This window comes from Alexandromys fortis, unplaced genomic scaffold (genome assembly GCF_014885135.2).
Source record: "Alexandromys fortis isolate MF-2015 unplaced genomic scaffold, M_Fortis_MF-2015_v1.1 scaffold_30, whole genome shotgun sequence".
Taxonomy (NCBI): Eukaryota; Metazoa; Chordata; class Mammalia; order Rodentia; family Cricetidae; genus Alexandromys; species Alexandromys fortis.
Genome location: NW_026067922.1, coordinates 1,970,786 through 1,992,088, shown reverse-complemented (window position 1 = coordinate 1,992,088; position 21,303 = coordinate 1,970,786). Strand labels below are relative to the sequence as shown.

General features: G+C 36.5%; 1 pseudogene; it reads right to left on the bottom strand.

Moving 5' to 3' along the window:
- Positions 1 to 7,288: 7,288 nt before the first annotated feature.
- LOC126501298 (40S ribosomal protein S27-like) lies at positions 7,289 to 7,706 on the bottom strand (annotated as a pseudogene).
- Between the last annotated feature and the right edge of the window lie 13,597 nt (positions 7,707 to 21,303).

The window sequence follows — 21,303 nt, the reverse complement described above, 5'->3', positions numbered from 1 at the left end:
TGAGTACATCCCATGTTCCTCTTTTTGGGTCTGGCTTACCTCAGTCAGGATAGTGTTTTCTATTTCCATCCATTTGCATGCAAAATTCAAGAAGTTCTTGTTTTTTACTGCTGAGTAGTACTCTAATATGTATATATTCCATACTTTCTTCATCCATTCTGATGATGTCTTATACCTACTGTTTCTTGAGAACAATTACAAAGTTAACTTAGGAAGTGCTGTAGCAGGCAGAGTGGGAAGAAACCAAGAGAAAACATCTAAAAGTTGTGTTCCAACATGGCCACTCAAGGTCTATTCAATTCTCACTGCTACAAGGAATAGAAAACAAAGGTTCCTTGTTGATAGAGATCCTTGACTAATCTGGAACCTTTGAGGCATAATATTGAGGCTTAAAATTTCTTCTTCCCTTTATAAGCCACAGCAACCACAACACCATCCCCACTACAGACCCGCACTATAAATCAAATTGTTGTCATATCAGTACAAAATATTGTTTTTTGGTTTAGGTCCCAGACATTTGATGTCTCTTAGAACAGCTCATACACATAAAGGAAGAGGAGACTGGAGAATACAAGAAGGTACTTCATTGTATCAGTCACAAATATGCTACTTGATTACAAGTCATTAGCTCTTGCACAACCTTATCAAATCTCTAAGAAACAGAAACTTCAGATTCATTTCTGTTTGTGAGCACTCATGGAGTATATTATATTTTAAAATGATTGATAATATGGTTGTTATGTATGTGACTTACAGAGAGGTGCTCTATACAACTATAATGAAGAAATAAATGAAGACCTGCTTGGCAGGATCTGTGACAAACTGAGGGAACTGGTTGTTGCAAGCAGCATCTGATGAAATGAAACAGTTCATTGTGTTTACTTATCCTATCAAACTTCTTTTTTAAAAAAAATAGCATTATGTTTCCCTTCTAAATAAAGGGTTTCCACCTTGTTATGAAAACAAGCAAAATAAAGTAAATGAAATGGGTTTTAGAGTCCTTGATGAAAATCCATACAGTTTTCTAAAACACAAGAGGGTTCTTTGGCCCATTTCTATAAATCCCCAAGAGGTGTGGGTCGGTGCCTCTACTGTCTTTGAATCCTACTAATACCTTTTGTAGGTTGGCATTTTGGTAAGAAAACTAAATGTCTCCAATTTTTTACTCTTTAAAAGAATCCTTTGAAGGAGACTCTGTAATACCCTGATTTTGAGTTTAAGCTAAGGACTAACCATAAATTAACTTGAAGAAATAGTCAAGTTAGATTAAAAATCCAGGTTTCCCTTGTTCCAAACCTATATTCATAATTGCTATATAGATTGCTGTTCAAGGGAAGATGACCAAAGACAGAATTCGACGATGATCAGCAAGCATGGGCAAGCAAAGCAATTGAAGCTGTCATTCACTCTAAGTGTGGATGTCCTGCTCTTTCCTTCCCTTATTATCACAAAAGTGATGAACACGCAATTTGGAAATTGTAAGAGCTTGTTTACTATCACTTCCCCCTCCTTCTTATGCTGCATTCTCAAGGGGAGACAGGAACACAGGTAGATAAGGGTCTATGTTTTAGAAACACAGGAAGAAAAAGTTAATAGGAATCAAGGACTATAACAGGACAAGGGGTGAATAAGCCAGCAAAGAAGGAATAAGGTGTGATCATTTCATATATGCTTAGTAATGGGGAAATCTTTTCATAAAAGGGATGGACAACAAACATTTTCTATGTGTAATCATGTACTCCAAAATGAGATTTTGGTCAACAGACCATGAATAGCGCAGTGTAAACCACATGTCCTAGAGTGCAGAGTATATACTGGGACTGTGGAAAAGTTCACTCATGTTCCCAGGATAATGTAATCCAGCAATAATACACTTTTATTTGTGTTTTTGATATGTGTATGTAATGCATGTGTGTATGTGTGTGTGTGTGTGTGTGTGTGTGTGTGTGTGTAGACCAGAAGTTAAAACTAGGTGTTTCTCTCTATTGCCTTTAAATAATTATATACATATGATCCTTACCCAACCCAGATCTAGCTGCTTGGCCTAAACTGGCCTAGCTCCAAGGACCCTGGGATCTGCTAGTCTACCTCCAACTCTGAACCACAGTTTATACTACGACACCTGGTTGTTATGTGGGTGCTGGAAATTCTACCTCAGGCCCTCATGCTTACACAGCAAACACTTTACATCCTGAGTGGGCTCGTCAGCCTTTAAAATAACAGTATTCGCGATTAGATCCCCATTGCTAAATGACATGTGTCTGTATTTTCTTGTAAAAGATGAAATGGCAATGAGAATGAAGGTCACTCAAGACAGCATTAACGAAGGCTTCACTGAGAATGTTTGAAAATGGGATGGCGAACAAGAAAGGGAGTAGATTGACTTAGGGTTCTGAAATGTCTCCAAAATGGAAGTTGGAATTAGATGTGAAAAAAAATTCAATTTTAGTAGCTATGTGATCATGGTAATGTCATTTTAGTTTTTAAAATATATTTTATCTATAGTTTCCATATTTAAATCTGGTGTGAGGACAGTGTCTAAGGTTTGGAAACAAGAGCAATGGAAAATAATGTGTGCACATTATCTAGAAGAGGATGACCTTGGTGTGTATCTGTTCTTCATTATAGTTTCAAGAGTGCAATGAGCACTGCTCTCTAAGTCAGCTTCTTGTTTATATAGAAACCTACTTACCTCTTTCCTGACAGAATTTTACTTCCACTTGCTTGGGATTGAATGATGTGGGAATCAGATGTTAGGAGCTTGTATTTTTATGGGAGGACATATCAAAAATTGACCATGCTTCTCTGAACAGTGGTATGTTGTATGAAGTAGGTTAGTGTGTAGTGTGATTGTAACCTGTGAGCAAGTGCAGGCAGAGAAACTGGCATAGCTAAGGTGATCTATAAATGGGGAGCACGTGGAGAACAATGCTCCAGCATCAACAGCATCCACAAAGACATGGTTATGATAAGCTTTGGTGTCATTGACAAGTGGCCAGGGGTTAGTGAGCAAAAATGAAAACAGGCTGGTGAGGTGCATGGCCCAGAGTGGACAAGTCTTCCTGAACCACAGGCCTGTCTGGCCTAACTCCCAAAGACAGTTGTGACAGAAACAGGAGAGCGGTGCCACTTCGCCCAGGAGAGATGCTGTATGAGTAATCCACCCTGCAGATGCAGAGAATGGTGAGTGCCATGCTTAGGAATTTAAACAGTCTCATTATCCCACTTCAAAACCCAGATCCACACTTCTCAAGCATCCCAGCATCCGTTTTCTTGCTTGACCAAATGTGATCATTAGTAGATTCACATTTTTTTAACCCAGCCCATTTCTTCCAGACCATTGATCCATGTAGCCTGGTCCAGCCATGCTGAATTTTCATTCCAATGAATAAACTCCCTTTCACCGCCTCTCTGACCATCCCCGGTGCAATTTCCCTGGGTGTTTCTTCCATTTGGTTCCTTGTCATGCCTCTGTTACTGTTTTCATTATTTTAAAAATGGAGAGGATGTGTTTCTGCTGAAGTTGCCCAATCTTGTTTTCACTCTATTGGATTCCACTGTGTGCTGTCTGGGTGCTGCCAGATGGATGAGGCGGAAAAGCCACTGATTTGATTTCCCCTTCCAATGTTTAGATCTTTCTTTGCTTGCTGCTTTTGTTTTCTCTTCTATCAGGGCATCTAAACATGTCTGTTCTCTCTCTCTCTCTCTCTCCCTTCCTCCCTCCCTCCCTCCCTCCCTCTCTCTCTTCCTTCCTCCCTATCTATCTCTCCCCTATTGTTGAGAGCTGTTGCCTGTAACTGCTGCCTTTGGGGGTTCCTGGAGATGTGTTTAAGATCACAGGTGTTTTGTTCTATGCTTAGTCATCATGCCTGTGTCTTTGCTTGGTTTCCTTTAATGCTGTGGCTTGCCTTTCAGTTCTGCTTCTTAGAAAATTCTTGCATTAAGGTGTCAAGGCAGTGCTTTTAAATAAAACTTCATCTCCACAAATTTAAATGTGTCACCTAGTATCCTATTGTTATTACTTTGAAAGAAAAATATCACCTCAGAGAAGCTCAATATCCCTGCACAGGATCTGAGATTTTATTTCCTTTTAATATCTCCCAATCAATTAGCTGTTATATACTTCCTAAATCAGTTCCCCACTCACACCAAAGGGCAGTTACTCATCTTTCTCTGCCAGTACTTAGTAAAAAAAGGATGCTTGCTCCAATAGGTATCTTCAAGAAAATTTAAAATGCTTCAGTTTGCTTTTGCTTTTTATGAAATAAACCTTAATTATTTCCACAGGTGGCGTATCATTTTCTGGTTTAGAGTGAATTAAAATTATAGTAATAATTTAAAATTTCACAGATAATAATTTAAAATGAACACATATGGACTCCTTGCTTTATAAAAGGACAACAACCCCAGGGATTCAAAATGGGGTCATATGTCTACAGTGGTGCAGGATGCAGAAAAATGGAATAATTATGAAAGGACAGCTTCCTAGCTAACTATCTAGGGTCTCTGTATTTTTCATAATTTTCCCATGTATGCTCATGTTCTGGAACATTTACCGTCTATATTGACTGAGCTTAACCACAGCTATACAATCATTTAATGAATTAACAGTTCTTAAAGCTTAACATTGATTGACTGATTGTCAGCTTTGATATCTTAATATACTTTCTAATGGCACTAGAGTTGCCTCTTGCAGTTAGTTCCATTCCTTTTTTTGCCCAAGTATATCTCAATTCTGACATCATTTCAAAACACTCTTCAGTTTTTGTTTTTATTGTTTTTATGAAATAAACCTTAATTATTTCTATAGGTAGCTTACCATTTTCTGGTATGTAGTGAATTGGGAGAATTACAGACAGTGCCGTCTATGTCACCTTCATGTCTTCCCTTTCAGGGGCTACAGTTTGATTGCTACAGCATACTGCCACAGTTTAAAATTAAAGAAAAAAATTGAAATCTGGTAGCAGAGACAGATACATAGAAAACATAATTTGTTTTCTTTTCTTTTTTTTTACCTTGATCAAAATATAAGCTGTGGTAGGCCAAGATAGGAAGAAAAATAGGTATTTCAAACAAACAGAAATGTAAAAATCCAGGCACAAACAACAGTTTCATTTTAGGCACCATAAACAGTTTGCCATTTCAACAAAGGACATTGAGCCTATAATTAGTGATCCTAGAAAAGCTAAATAAGGAGAACCCAAAGAAAAACATATAGGCATCCTCCGGAATATTAACCTTCATCAGGCGATGAAAGGAGACAGAGACAGAGACCCACACTGGAGCACCGGACTGAAATCGCAAGGCCCAAATCAGGAGCAGAAGGAGAGAGAGCACTAGCAAGGAACTCAGGATCGCTAGGGGTGCACCCATACACTGAGACAATGGGGATGTTCTATCTGGAACTCACCAAGGCCAGCTGGCCTGGGTCTGAAAAAGCCTGGGATAAAACCGGTCTTGCTGAACATAGCAGACAATGAGGACTACTGAGAACTCAAGAACAATGGCAATGGGTTTTTGATCCTACTGCACGAACTGGCTTTGTGGGAGCCTAGGCAGTTTGGATGCTCACCTTACTAGGCCTGGATGGAGGTGGGTGGTCCTTGGACTTCCCACAGGGCAGGGAAACTTGATTGCTCTTTGGGCTAACGAGGGAGGGGGACTTGATTGGGGGAGGGGGAGGGAAATGGGAGGCAGTGGCAGGGAAGAATCAGAAATCTTTAACAAATAAATAAAAATTAAAAAGAAAAGAATATAAGGGAAAATGTTAAAAATTAAAGTTTTTGGCTTATATTCTGATTCCAGCATTATGCTTTAAATGTATTTTTTATATAAGAGTGGTTGGAGTTATATTCCTTGTATTCCTTGTTATAGATATATCTACACATTCAGATATGCTCATATAAATGAAATAACACACACACACACACACACACACACACACACATATGGGGCTGGAAAGATGGCTCAATGGTTTTGTGTACTGATTGCTTTCCCAAAGGACCCAGGTTCAAATCTCAGCACCCATATGGCAGCTTATAGCTGTCTGTAACTCCAAGATTTGACACTCTAACCTACAGGCAATACAGCAAAGCACATAAAAGTAGATATACATAGCATATCTCATTTAGCATGGGGTCACTGGTTGCATTTTATAAAATAATTCTTTATCTATATCACTGCCCTGAAAATTAATCAAATTAATACCATTAGTAATACAATTTTTCTTGTAGAGCCTTTTTTTTGTAAAATGTTTTTAAGTTTCTGACTACTATTATAAAAAATGGACTTTATGGATCTTGATATATGCATACATATATATTATAGTAAATAAAATAATTAATTTGTTTTAATAAAACAGTAGAAGAGTTTGTACCAATTTAAATTCCCATTTATAATACACATGGAATGTACAAATTTCCTAATGTGTACTGTAAGTATGGAGCAATATTTTTGCCCATCTTAAACCTTTCTAATTTATTCAAAAGGATAATCTTGTCTTTAGTATCATATACTTGAGACACAATGAGAATTATATTCATGTCTTAATGATGTTATCAGAATTAATTTAAATAATGAGTGAAAATTGCTGAACAAACTGGCACATAAAAATGTTCAATAAATTATATCTATCATGTTATTATCTTTCATATAATAAAAGCTACCTTGATCTATTATCCTTTCTTCCTGGCTCTCCTAGAGAAATAAGCACTTAATGAATACTTGATGATGGCTTTCCTGAGCATTTGTATTTCATACTAATGACTATCAACACACAAAGCCTATAGCTACAATCAGATAGAGATGTAATGTGATAATATCTAGACTCCCCACATAAATCTCTATCCGTGTAGACTCCAAGCTTTAAAATTATGTCAACAAACTCCTGAGATTCATGTAAAAAAGATGGAAACAGTTCGGTAGATTCATAAATCTCAGACAAGAGAAAGATGTCTTAAACTCCATCTTTTAAAAAATAGTCCAAATATTTTGCATGTTCTAGAACCCATTCAGAATTCAAATCAAGAGAATGATTTTAATTTATTTGTGATGTGTGGTAAAGAAACCAGAGGGCAAACAAACATGTGCTCTTGAAAGAGTTCGAGGCTACACTGAAGCTATCAAAAAGTTGGATTGATTTACAGAAGCAAAACACAATGCTTCTCAAATCTAGTGCAATTAGAGAGCTGATTTTTGTTTATGTACTTAAGTAGATGAGTGTCTTTTTAAAAAAAGTTATATTTACTAAAATACAGTTTATGCTCAGTAAATTCACTGTCTTTTTTTGAAATTATATATAATTAAAACTTTATTGAAAAACTGACACCAAAATAGGAGATCACTGTTGTATACTTTATAAAATCAAACACAGTTACATTGTCTTGGTAGAGTCACTAAACTTGATAAGGCTTTCTGTGAAAAACGCAAACTCAGGAACTTGTATAGATGTTTAGTGTTGCTTTCTTCTAAATGAACAGCCTTCTGTGAGCCTGGCTTTTCCTCCTGTGGGCTGGTACAGCACTGTTGAACAACCTACACAAAGACCCACTGTCTGAGCATGGCTGAAAACTGTAGTAATCTTGTAGCAGCCTGGACATTTCACATAAATGAAGTAAGAATTTGGGCTCTGAACCAGCCTTTTCTTCTTATGTTTTTTTCTTTTCGTCTTCCAAAGAAGGGTGTAAAAGGTCTCTAGCTAGAGGCATGGTGACGGCCAGCACTGAAGCTCCAGATCTCCGAGTAAGGTGCTTGCTGGCGAGTGCTCCTAAATTCACTGTCTTAAAAGAATCTCTTAAAGCCCTTGCCTAGGGCCAATGCTATCATCTTACTGCTTGGAAGATCTGAGTTCTAGTCCATTTTTATTCTTGATGTTGCCAAGTTCGATCTTCTGTTTGTTTGTTTGTTTGTTTGTTTTTGTAGGAGGTGGATGACTCTTCCTTGAACCTTGTCAATTTTATATTTATTTATTTATTTATTTATTTATTTATTTACTCATTCATTAAAGATTTCTGCCTCCTCCCCTCCACCGCCTCCCAAATCCCTCCCCCTCTCCCACTCAAGCCCCCCTCCCTCATCAGCCTGAAGAGCAGTTGGGGTTCCCTGCCTTGTGGGAAGTCTAAGGACCTCCTACCTCCTTCCAGGTCTAGTAAGGTTAGCATCCAAACTGCCTAGGCTCCTACAAAGCCAGTACGTGCAGTAGGATCAAAACCCAGTGTCATTGTTCTTTACTTCTCAGCAGTCCTCATTGTCCACTATGTTCAGCAAGTCTGGTTTTATCCCAGGTGTTTTCAGACCCATTCCAGCTGGCCTTGGTGAATTCCCGATAGAACATCCCCAATGTCTCAGTATGTGGGTGCACTTCTCACAGTCCTGAGTTCCTTGCCCGTGCTCTCTCTCCTTCTCCTCCTGACCTTGTCAATTTTATTACTGATATTTTCCTTATCTTTTTTTTTCATTGGACTGCATAAATACTCACAGTTTATTGTTTTCATAACAACATCAGCTTACAACTGAGTCATTTGGTCCTTTCTTTCCTTGTAATCTCCCAGCTCAAAATGCTTACATCTCTCTGAAGTCAGAATTCCCTTAGGTAGGCAGTTAAGCTCAACACAGTCAAGCTTCCACTCACAATCTGTCGATTTGGCCAGTATATGAAAGACAGGCTTAGTCTGCCTTCTGTAGTCACTCTTTTTTCCTATCACAGTGTTCTTGCCCTTCTACTGCTATACTTTTAGGGGCAGGTGCTGGACATGTTCCTTGTAGAGAGTCTGTGCGGTCTTAGGAATGTTCACCAGGTTTGAAGAAGAGATACAGGCACAGAAAACAAGGCTGGGCCACTAACAGGAGTTTATTGTCTCTCACGATTTCAAGGAACCATGTGGGAGTGTTAACGATTTTCTATGCTTCTTTTGTATTTTCAATTCTCCACATATTTTATCTTATTTTTATTATCGTTTTTCTTCTTGCTGTGAGTTAAATTTGTACTTCATTTTCAGTTGCTTGGGTTGATCTTCCGAAGGTTGACTTGAAATATTTCCTTTCCGCTTCATGTTACAAAACTTAAGTACTACTTAATCTGCATATGCTTTGTGTTTTCACTCGTATTTAATTCAAGAGTCTCTACGTCCCTTTCAGGTCCTTCTTTGATAAATTATTTACAGAAAAGTTCATTTTGAGTTTTCTAAGTGATTGAGAACTTGGATTTGCAACTGTTTTCTACTGTATAACATTTGCATCCCATTGTGGTCTTGGTATGCTGTCTAATTCCATTATTATGAAGTTTTTGAGAATTTTCAGGTCCCCAAATATGATTTATCTTGCTGAGCAGAATAAGTGCACTAGAAGTGATAAACTAAACATGAAAGATTGTCCAGCGGGTGTGAGCTGTAATTGCCAATTAGGTCAAGCGTGTTGTGGACATTGTTTCAGCCTTTTCCTCCCTTGCTGAATTTCGCTGTATTCATTTCAGTGACCGAGACTTTTCCTGTTACATTCATGGATTTTAAAGTACTCAGTTTAAAACTACCTTGGCACTAACTTTTAAGGTCTAATAAATTAGGAACATTTTGTATTTCTTTAGATTCAAATCATTAGCCAAACTGTGTCTGCTGATGCTTAAATGTAATTTGGGCTTTAATCAAAACAGGGGCTGTAAGATACTTCTCCAAGAACAGAGCATAAGGATGTCTCTTTACATGATCATGCATAATTGAATCAAGACTCATTTTGGCACTTGGGGAACTATTCATATTTAAGGTATTTTCTAATGCCATTAAATCCAAATTTAGGGTGCTAAAAATCCTTATGGCATAAAGGTCCTGGGTAATGATCCTTAGAAAATTCCTAGTGTAAGATTCGGTGAGATTATGAACCTGTCTTTGAGGCATAATCATCATTTTTCGGTAAATGTCAGTTATTCTTATTATGTATATAATTTGTTTGATTCCCTCTGCCTTTATGAGGACCTCCCACCTATCGTCTGGGGTGTGTGAAACAGCCTCACTGTGCGTATTGCACATTGCTGCAATGGCTACAGACCGACATATGTCCTGGAAAACTGAAATAAATAAGAAAAGCAGTAGCGGAGGATGTATTGGGTGTCAGTAAAAAATTATTCAGAAAAAAATTATTCACTGCCACGTTGTATTTTGAAGTGATTATTATCATGCTAAAATCCTGGAGATCTATTGAAAGTTGCTATTTTCTTTTAAACTACGCAAAGTACATCTGTCCCAGAAATTTAATTATATCTGTACTATCACAGTGTAAGAGCCTTTGAGTAACCCTACATTGTTTCTCCCTCAACATTTCATGATCTCTCTTTCCCTAGACAGCTAATTAAATCAGTGACTGAACTCTTCAATTCCCGCTAAGGCAATCAGGAATTTCTATTTCTTCCTAACTAGTTCTTGCACATAATTGTACACTTCCATTTTTTTCCTAGAACGATACAAAAAAGTAAGATCTAATGGATTTAAATGGTTTTCTTTCAAAGCCACGAGGAAATCTGAGCTCTTAAGACTTAGGCCACCTGGCACCTTCTGAGTGGAAAGCGTTCTGACTGGTTCTAAATGGTCCGTCAATACCCCAGTGTGGTTTCTGATTAATTTATCCCGATGGTAGGAATTTGTGGCAGCAACTTTAAAAAAGAAATCTAATTTGTTAAGCACGATTTCTTATTTTTCATCCAGAGAGGATTAGTGGAGAGAAAATTAAGTTCTCTCATCTAAGTAAGTACCTCAGGGAACCATTCACCTATCAGTGCAAGGGAGAGGTTCTGCCTGTAACTTACCCAATCCTATTAACATTAATGGGAGTTTCTGTGAAATACCGTGCGAATCATTGGTTTAGGGGACCTATAAGGGTTCGTTGTTTACTTCTATTTTGTAATGCCCTTACTCATCAGCTCAAACTTTTAACACTTCACGGTGACAACAGATTTGACATATTGGGTTTTAGAAAGTAATTAAATCAGAACAGCATCACATAAAATCACCCGCCTCTGTTAACATCTGGGGTATGTTTACATGCAATGTAAGGAATGTTCTGGGTTGCAGTCTTTAGGACCTGACGATCTGTGGTCATGTTTTAAGCTTTCATAAATTCATTGTTCTATTAACGTGGGCTCACCTATGATTATTCTTATTCAACTCCTCCTTTGATTTATGTGCCTTATTGATAAGAAATATTTGCTTCCTAAGTAATCCAATCTTGGGAAAATTTTATGAAGAATTATAGAACTGGTAGAGGACTTTGGAAGGCTAAGCTGGAGATACAAACATGCACACATGTATATACAAACTTCATTGGCCTGCAGCTCCAGTAGAGGAAAATGGCAGACACATTGAGAAAGTTGAAGATGGGCCCTTTCTTGGCCCTATCACCACCTGGGACTGAAAAGAATATAGAGGCGTACTGGGGGCTTTGTCCTTTATCCAGTCAAAATCATATTCCTTATCTGATTCAAATGTGTTAGACTATCCTCATGTTCTCATACCCCTGGGGACAATGGACATCATGGACCGAGGTGTCCAGCTACCACTGCATGAAAAGAACTGGGTAACTTGTAGAGAACATCAGATATGGAAACTCAGTGTGACACATGTGTAATCCTTTCTGGTCTGTTCTAAACTCAAGTACTGTATGCACCTTGATGATTTCAGTTTATTAACAAGAATCATGTTTGAACTAAACCCATTAAAATTACCATAAATTTTGGCTAAGATGGCTGGTGCATAAAAGCCAGCTTCACGATTAAAATAGAATTTGTAGCTTGAGTGTGAAATGCCCTTCACAGACTGATAGACTTATTCCCTTAGTTGATGACACTGACACTGTTTGGGGGAATTGCGGAGACTATAGGAGTAGGGGTCTAGGAAGTGGCTCACTCGTGGGAATGGATTTTTGATGCTTTTAATGCAGCTCAGGTTTCTTTCCAGTCTCTGTACCCTAATCAGTGGAAATATAAGCAATCAGGTTTCACAGGTTTCATTCCTGCCACCAGAGCAGCGAGGATCTCTTCTTACCAGCCTCAAGACAGTGGACTGAAATCAAATCATGAGCCAGAATAAATCCTTTCTTTTTTTAAGTTGCCTCCTGTCAGGTATGTGGGAGAGTGACAAGAAATAACTAATGCAGAAAATTACTGCCAGGGATTTGGGTGGTGGCTGAGATAAAGCTGAACATGTAGTGCTGGAGTTGTGTGTAGATGTGTACTAATGAAATCTTTAAAACCAATAAGCATGGCTTAATGGCCATTCTGGAGGGAGCCTAGGAGACCAAAATGCAGATTGAAAGTTAAGTGTGAAGGTGCAACTGAACTTCTCTCTCTCTCTCTCTCTCTCTCTCTCTCTCTCTCTCTCTCTCTTTCTCTCCCTTTCATCTCTCTCTCTCCCTCTCATCTGTCTAGCTGTCTCTCGCTGTCTCTCTCTCCCTCTCTCTGTCTCTCTCTCTCTCACACACACACATACACACACACACACACACACACACACACATGCACTCCAACCTCACCCTGTGTTTACTGCATCCTAAAATACTAGGTGTGATGCAGTTCAATACAATGTGTTAAATCTTTGGTGTAGGGGTAGATACAAAGTCCTTTCTCGGTATTCTTCTACTCCTTCATTTAGGAATGAGAATATTTACCTTTATTGTTATATAGTGGAAGAACACAACTTATACTGAGTTGATACCCGTGAGTCTCAGAAGGGACTTTAGACTTTGAACTCTTAGGCCGTGTGGTATCTATAAGACTGTAGAGACATTCAATTTTATACTGAATTATATTTTGGCATGTGAGAAGACTATGTAACACCTATGTAAACTAGAACAATTTAAGTAAAGGTGTTCTACTTCTCCATCCTCTTTTCTCTAGAAATAAGGATGTGCAATGGTGTAACCTGGAAAATTTTTGAGAATGGGATTGTTTACAGACAAGACATAATTGTTTGCATTCACCCTGATATGTAATGGAGTTGTCCTAGAAATCCAGCGTGCTACATCAAGCCCTTTTTTTACAACTCAGTTCAGGAGTTAGTAGAATCTAAATGGTTTCCCTTAGTTGAGAAAGAGTTCTAGTATTTGATGTACCTTGTACAGCTTACATCCATGTTACTAGTTATTGCCTTGTCATCAAAACTTTGTTCTCAGCAAAGTTATAGAAACTAGAGAATCCTTTAAAAGGTAAATTAAAAAAATTTAGCAAAATAAACCCACTTAAAAATGAGAGGATGTCATCAAACCACATTTTCAAGAATTTATGTTCACATCCATAGATTATTAAAGGAAAGGGTAGGAGTGTGTAGAAGAATGTGAGAGCTTGATGAAGGAACATGATGGGAAAAGTCTTCTGGATCAATAACATGGCCATCACACTGAAGAAATCACAGAAGCTGTGACTAAACAAGATCTGTACACAATCAAGCCTATAAATTTTCCATCAAGGATTGGAATGGGGAGAGATTCAGTAGGGACACACCCCTCTCTGATGGGCTGTTAGCATTTAATCAGCTCTAGGGATGGGGCAGTCGTTTTGCTTCAGTGATGTGGTCACTGTTAGGTAGCCCATGATCCAGTAAATAATTCTACACCCATAAGCATAAATAAGTGGTAAACAGAAGAAATCATATAAATAAGGAATATTATGGGGAAAAGGGAATTGAGGAAGTGGGAGGGAGAAATGAGAGGGTGGTGGGAACAAATATGATAAGAATCATATTTTTGTGTGTGTGTATAAACCTATCAAAGAGTAAATAAAATAATTAAAAAACTAGAGGAAAAGATCATATTCCTCTTTCAAATATTCAGAAATTTTGCATTGTATTTTTACTACATAATGAGATGTTCAGAATATTGGAATCTAAAATTTCTCCCAAATTTGTAAATTAACTTCTCCACACGTCTAAATATAAATCATCAACAAATTTATTTAAATGATCACAGTGCAGTTCCCGAAGGATGATTTTTGTACATATTCAAGTTTATTAAACAAAAACATAAGAGAATTGGAAGACACTCTCTCACAACAGACTGGTATGCTATTTGCTGATAACATTATCATTTTAGTTTTCAAATACAAAATAAAATGCACATACACACATATAATTTGACAGCACATATGGAAGTATAAGCAGGAAGCCAATGACTGAAGAGACCAATAATTTTACCAAATTTGCTCTCTATTACATTTAATTAATTTAGAATATATAATATTTCAAGCAGAATACATCCTGATGAGCGATGGTTGCATATGAGAAATCACAAATGGTGCAGTCCAGGCTATAGGCATGTGATTATGTTGTTTAGAAAGTGTTCAAATCAATATTCCAATGGACTCTTACTCTGTCCACCTATAACTCCCTAAAGTCTCCAGTAACTACATATTGAGGTCTAACTTATTGATTGATTTTTCAGTAGATTACTTAAAATATGTTTAAGTGGTAGTTAATGGAATATGATAAAGAAAGATGTAAGTATTACAGCCATTATCATAGACTCTAACCTTCTTATATTTTCCTTACATCATATACTTCTCGTTCCCAAAACCTGGAAATATTCCATTTAAAGCATCCTTATCTTTTATCTTTTCTCCCTACATCCTCAGTTCTCCATTGATCCCATACTGCCTTCCTTCTGATTGCGATCAATTATACACTTTTGTCTATTGTACTATTTCAGAATTAAGCTGTATTAAACTTCACTCTTGTTCAACTACTTCTCGAGTTTGAAAGATTTTATGTTGGCCACTCTTTGATACACTTCATAAGTTGCTCTATTATCACTTTCTTTTATTAATTTCATGTTAATTATGGATTAAGTGCAACATTATCTTTCCTTAATCAATTATCAATCTCATTAAATAGTCAAAAAAACAAAAATAAAAAATAAAAATAAAGTTATTTTCTCCAGTATCCAATTGGTATTACAAGGCTGTCATTATGATGTTCTTGGGATGCTTTCTCTCACAGCCATTATCTATATTAAAATATTTTTATATTTTGGTTTATGTGTATGAATGTTTGCTTGCATGTATGTATGTGTGTGCCCAATGAGACCGAAAGAAGGAGTCAGATTTCCTAGAACTTGTGTTACAGATAGTTATGAGCTCCAGTGCGGGTGCTGGGTACTGAACCCTGGACCTCTGCAAAAGCAGTCAGTTATACTAATTGTTGAACTAACGGTTGAACTGCCTCTCCAGCCCCAAGAGTAACTATTTGAACTTTTGATCTATCTCAAGCTTTCTATTTGCCAAACTTAGAATCTATTTGAGACTAATTAATATATCTTTTCTTTTATTGAAAACAAATGCTATTAAGGTCAGATATGAGTCAATGTCAACCTAAACACGTGGCTGCATCTGTTCTGTCTTTATGGAAACCACTGTAAAGGGAAATCAGGCTTTTCCTTTGAAAGATTAATTCATTCATTCAAGGTCCAGAGTCTATATAGCCTTCTACATCCCAAGACAAATAGCTAAATTGATTTTGCTTCTTTCAGTGTCTTCAAAAGGTTGAAAACATATATCTAATACTGCAGCAAGAATAATAATACACATTTGCAGAAGAAGAAACAGGTTTTAAAAGAATCATCATGGTTTGAGAAATGCCTCAAGTCTTACTGATTGAAATGGAAGAGGGAAACATGAGGTCCACAGAGAGAGAATCATTGGTTGAGACATACAGATAATCATGTTTTTATATTTTTTATTGATTTTAATTGAGCTCTGCATTTTTCCCTCCCTGTCTCTCCCAAAGTTGCCATGCTTCCAATTTACTCAGGAGATATGGCCTTTTTCTACTTCCCATGTAGATTAGATTCATGTATATCTCTTTTAGAATACTCATTGTTGTCAAGGTTTTCTGGGATTGTGATTTGTAGGCTGATTTTTTTTTTTCTTTTTGCTTTATGTTTAAAAACTACCTATGAGTGATTACATATGATAATTGCCTTTCTGGATCTGGGTTACCTCACTCAAAATGATGTTTTTTGCCTGCAAATTTCAAGATGTCTTTTTTTTTTCTTTTTGCTGTGTAATACTTCATTGTGTAAATGTACCACATTTTCTTTATCCATTCTTCGGTAGAGGGGCGTTTAGGTTGTTTCCAGGTTCTGGCTATGACAATGCTACTATGAACATAGTCGAACACATGTCCTTGTAGCATGGTTGAGCATCCTTTGGATATATACCCAAAAGTGGTATATATGCTGGGTCCTGAGGAAGGTTGTTTCCTAATTTTCTGAGAAATCGCCACACTGGTATACAAATGGGCTGTACCAGCTTGAACCCCCACCAAGAATGCAGGAATGTTCCCTTTATCCCAATCCTCTGAAGCATAAGTTGTCATCAATGTTTTTTGATCTTGGGCATTCTTACAGGTGTAAGATGGAATTTCAGAGTTGTTTTGATTTGCATTTCTCTGATGACTAAGGATGCTGAACATTTCCTTAGGTGTCTTTCAGCCATTTTAGATTCCTCTGTTGAAAGTTCTCTGTTTAGGTCTGTCCTCAATTTTTTAATTGGATTATTTATCCTTTTGATGACCAATTTCTTGAGTTCTTTATGTATTTTAGAGATCAGACCTCTGTATGATTTGGGGTTGGTAAAGATCTTTTCCCATTCTGTAACCTGCTGTTTTGTCTTGTTGACCATGTCCTTTGTTTACAGAAGCTTTTCAGTTTCAGGAGGTCCTATTTATTAATTGTTTCTCTCAGTGTCTGTGCTACTAGGGTTATATTTAGGAAGTGGTTTCTTGTGTGAATGTGTTAAAGTGAACTTCCCACTTTTTCTTCTATGAGGTTCAGTGTGGTTAGGTTTGGTTGCAGTCTTTGATCCATTTGGACTTGAATTTTGTGTATCGTGATAGATATGGATCTATTTTCATTCTTCTACATGCTGATATCCAGTTATGACAGCAACATTTGTTAAGTATGCTTTCTTTTTTCCATTTGAAATTGTTTGCTTCTTGGTTAAAAGTCAGGTGTCCATAGGTTGTGGATTAATATCCAGGTCTTTGATTCAGTTACAATGGTCCCCCTCTCTGTTTTTTATGCCAGTATATGGCTGTTTGCAGTACTGTAGCTCTGTAGTAGAGTTTGAAGTCAGGGATTGTGATGCCTCCAGAAATTCTTTTATTGTACAGGATTGTTTTGGCCTCCTGTTTTGTTTGTTTGTTTTTATTTTTGTTGTTTTGTTTTGTTTTTGCTTCTTCATATGAAATTGAATACCATTCTTTCCAGGTCTGTGAAGAATTTTTTTCTGGAGTTTAGGTGGGCATTGCATTGAATCTGTAGATTGCTTTTTGTAAGATTGTCATTTTTTCTATGTTAATTCTACCTACCCAAGAGTATGGGAGATCTTTCCATTTTCTGGTGTCTTCTTCAATTTCTTTATTCAAAGATTTAAAGTTATTTTCATACAAGTCTTCCAGTTATTTGCTTAGAGTTGCTCCGAGATATTTTATGCTATTAGTGACTATTGTGAAGGGTAATGTTTCTCTGATATCTTTTTCAGCCCATTAATCATCTATGTACAGGAGGGCTACTGACTTTTTTGAGTTAATCTTGTATCCTGCTACATTACTGAAGGTGTTAATGAGTTAGAAGTTCCTTGGTAGAATTTTTGGGGTCACTTATGAAAACTATCATATGATCAGCAAATAGTGAGAGTTTGACTTCTTCTTTTCCAAATTGTATCCTCTTGATCTCCTTTTGGTGTCTTATTGCTCTAGCTAGGATCTCAAGAACTATATTGAATAGATATGGAGAAAGTGGACAACCTTGTCTTGTTTCTGATTTCAGTGGGATCACTGTGAGTTTCTCTCTATTTAGTTTGATGTTGGCTGTTGGCTTGCTGTATATTGTCTTTATTATGTTTATGTATGTTCCTTGTATCCCTGCTCTCTCCAATACCTTTATCACAAAGGGATGTTGAAGTTTGTCAAAGGCTTTTTTGGCATCTAATGAGACAATCATATGGCTTTTATTTTTCCGTTTGTTTATATGGTGGATTATGTTGTCAGATTTTCATATGTTGAACCATCCCTGCATCTCTGGGATGAAGCCGACTTGATTATGGTGGATGGTTCTTATGTGTTCTTGGATTCGATTTGCCAGTATTTTATTTAGTATTTTTGCATCAATGTTCATGATTGAGATTAGTCTGTAATTCTCTTTCTTAGTAGTGTCTTTTTGTGTTTGGGTATCAGGGTAATTATAGCCTCATAAAAAGATTTTGGCAATGTTCCTTCTCTCTCTATTGTGAACCACATAATCACTTGAATTCTTTCAGGTCTTTCTCATTCTAAACAAAAGCTCTATAAAGTAGCTTGGTACAATTATCTCCTCTTACTGACTAGTTTATCAGTTCCGCAAAACCTGACCATATGCTAGTTCTTTAGGCTAATACTTGATTTTATTATTGGTGTTTGTGAATCATTGTTTTAAAGGAGTACTTCTCATTTCTGAAAGGATTCCTAACTTTCTTCACATTTCACATTTTTATTTTTTAGCATTTATTGCTTTAAACTTCCTATTTCATTGGGTTCATGCAAATGGCTTCCTCCCATTCCCTTAGCTGCTCTTACTTGGTTCCTTTCATTCAGCCCGCTTTCTTTAATCATTTCTTACTCATTGATTTAAAACAGAATGCAGTCCTTGGTTACTTCATTTATGAGGATAATTTTGATGAAAATTTGATGATTGAAACTTTCCAGTAATTTTGAGAAGGGTTTATTTGACTACCAAGAACAAAATCAAAGTCAAAGAAGCAATAGCTATCCTTGGCTCTTAACAATCATAATCAAATCAAGTGTTAACTTTCCAGATTATCATGGGGACAGACTTTAGGAGTTGTCTTAACTAGAATCAGAATGAGTAGATAATTGTCCCAAGGTTACTTTATAGAATTCAGCATAATGCTTACCTTTGATATTCACATATGTAGTTATTACAGATGCCTAGATACTAGCTATTCTTCAAAAATGTCTACCAATTTTCAAGTTGTAAGGAAATATACTTTTAATTTAATATAAACGATAAAGCAGGGTATCTCAAAACAATCTGTTAAATGTCCTAAATGAAGACCAATATATCTGGATGCTGTTCCAGGCAGAGGAAGAAACTTTGATCTCTCATTTGCATAAAAAGCACTTTTCTAGTATGGAGCTAGAATCTCCAATGAGTGTGCACAAAGCTACTGTCATTGGTGAGTCAGCAGTGAATATTTTTTACATTGGATCAGCCCTAATTACATATGCAACATGCTGTTTTCTCTTTTAGAAGTGGGTGTGTACTGTAGCTCAGTAATGCTATAAAAGTTCTCGGCCAAGTTCTTGCACTGTTCTCAAGTAAGGACTATTTAATATTAATTGAAGAAAGGTTCTAGTTTGGAGTATATTTCCACTTAATTAGACTTCTCTGTCCGTTTTATACATACTCATTGTCCTTTCAGTTTCCTATTTTACTATTTTTGTGACCACAAAATAGCATATTGAAGAATACTAGCTATAGTACAAAAGAGAAATAGAGACAAAGACCAGAAATCTCAGTGTTCTGGAATTCTCTGTTAGCCCCTGTGAGATATCTATATTACTGCAATTGTTTCTACCTTTCAGCAACAATTATTTGTCTAAGTAAACAAGAGAATCTAGCCTTTGGCATATCCAAATTTAGCAATCACAGACTTAAATCAATAAACACGTCTTGGAAATAAACAAAAACATTTCAGAAGGATTTGTCATCTTCAAAATCATAGCACTGATTTTGATCATCTCCCATTAAAGGGTACAACTCTGTTGCTACTTTTGTCTGACTTCCATACATTTATCTTTTCATGTTGTGGTAGTGCCCTACAAGAATTCAGATTTCCATTGCTCCATTTGTGACAAAAATATGTGTATAGGAAAGAGAGAAAATTAAAATAGGTCTGGTGTCTGATAGATATTTTATATACCATTTCATCCAAGTTCTGTATTTCAAAATTTCCTTGCTGCTGCTATTGCTGCTTTTGCTATGATTTGTCAGTGTCTCCCAAGGGACCTTACATTAAAGGCTTGGTCCTTCAAGTGGATCTGGGGTGGTAATAGATTATTTAGGAGGTTGCAGTCAATTGGTTAGAAGAACTGAAATTACTGGCGAAACGCATTGGAGGGGACTCTGATCCTGAGGCGCTTTTCTTGCTTTTTCTTCCTGGTTCTGAAGTAGGCAGTTTGTGGTATCATGTGGTCATCACCATTACTACATGGGATGAACATCATAGCAGACAGTAATGGGGCCCGGACCTCAGATTTCCAGAGAGTTAAAATAAAGCTCGGATCTCGGTAGAGTTAATTATTGTAGGTATTCGCTATGGTGACAAAAAATATGAGTCACACAACTACTTAATGTGCCACTTATCATTACCAATTTCAATAACATAGAAAAGTGTAAAATAAATAAAATAGTTCATGGTGCTGTACAGATTATATGCAAGGGTTGGCTTCTTATTTCTACTCATTTGGGGCATGCTATAGATAAATGTGCACATTGACACACACACACACACACACACACACTAAAGCGTACAAGGACAAGGTGTAACAAATTACCCTGAAAATGAATTTCAGCTTGATAGTATTTAAGAGTTTTTCCAGTTATCCACATATGTTAGTCCAAGAATTAGAACACTGATATATTATCATGGTTCTTGAAAAATCCAACCAAAATTATCTATTAGAATATTATTATATTAAATTACAGTAGAAAATATAAAAGAAAATGACTTTAAAATAACATGGTTTTTATAATTTTTCTGCAGGTAGTTTTAAATGTAATTTACTCCTTTTGGATGTCAAGTTAGAAAATAATGCTATGAAGAAAATAAATAACTTATAAAATAGGTTTAGCTGAAAAAAACCCAAACATATGAAGCTGTTATACCTATAAGATCATGGTGACAGCTTGGATATTTATTTAAATTCTATATTTCCATTTATCTTTATTCTTGAGCAAAGTTAATTTGTGTTTTATCAGAAAAACTAAGTATTCAATAAAGACACATTTCAAACTGGAAACAGATAATAACCAAGATTATACTGGATAAAAAAATGAATATCTTTCAGAATAAATATTTGAAGATACAAAAGTAATTAACTAGTAGAAACCATCTTTCATCCCATTTTAAGGTAATCATTGCCATAAGATTAAATGCCAGAGTCTGCAATGCCAGCACTGGAGAGGTCAAAGGAAGACTGAGAGGTAAAGTCAAGACTGGATCATGTCACATGACTTTAACAAAAGTACCAAGGAGGAAAAGGTAGACAGATT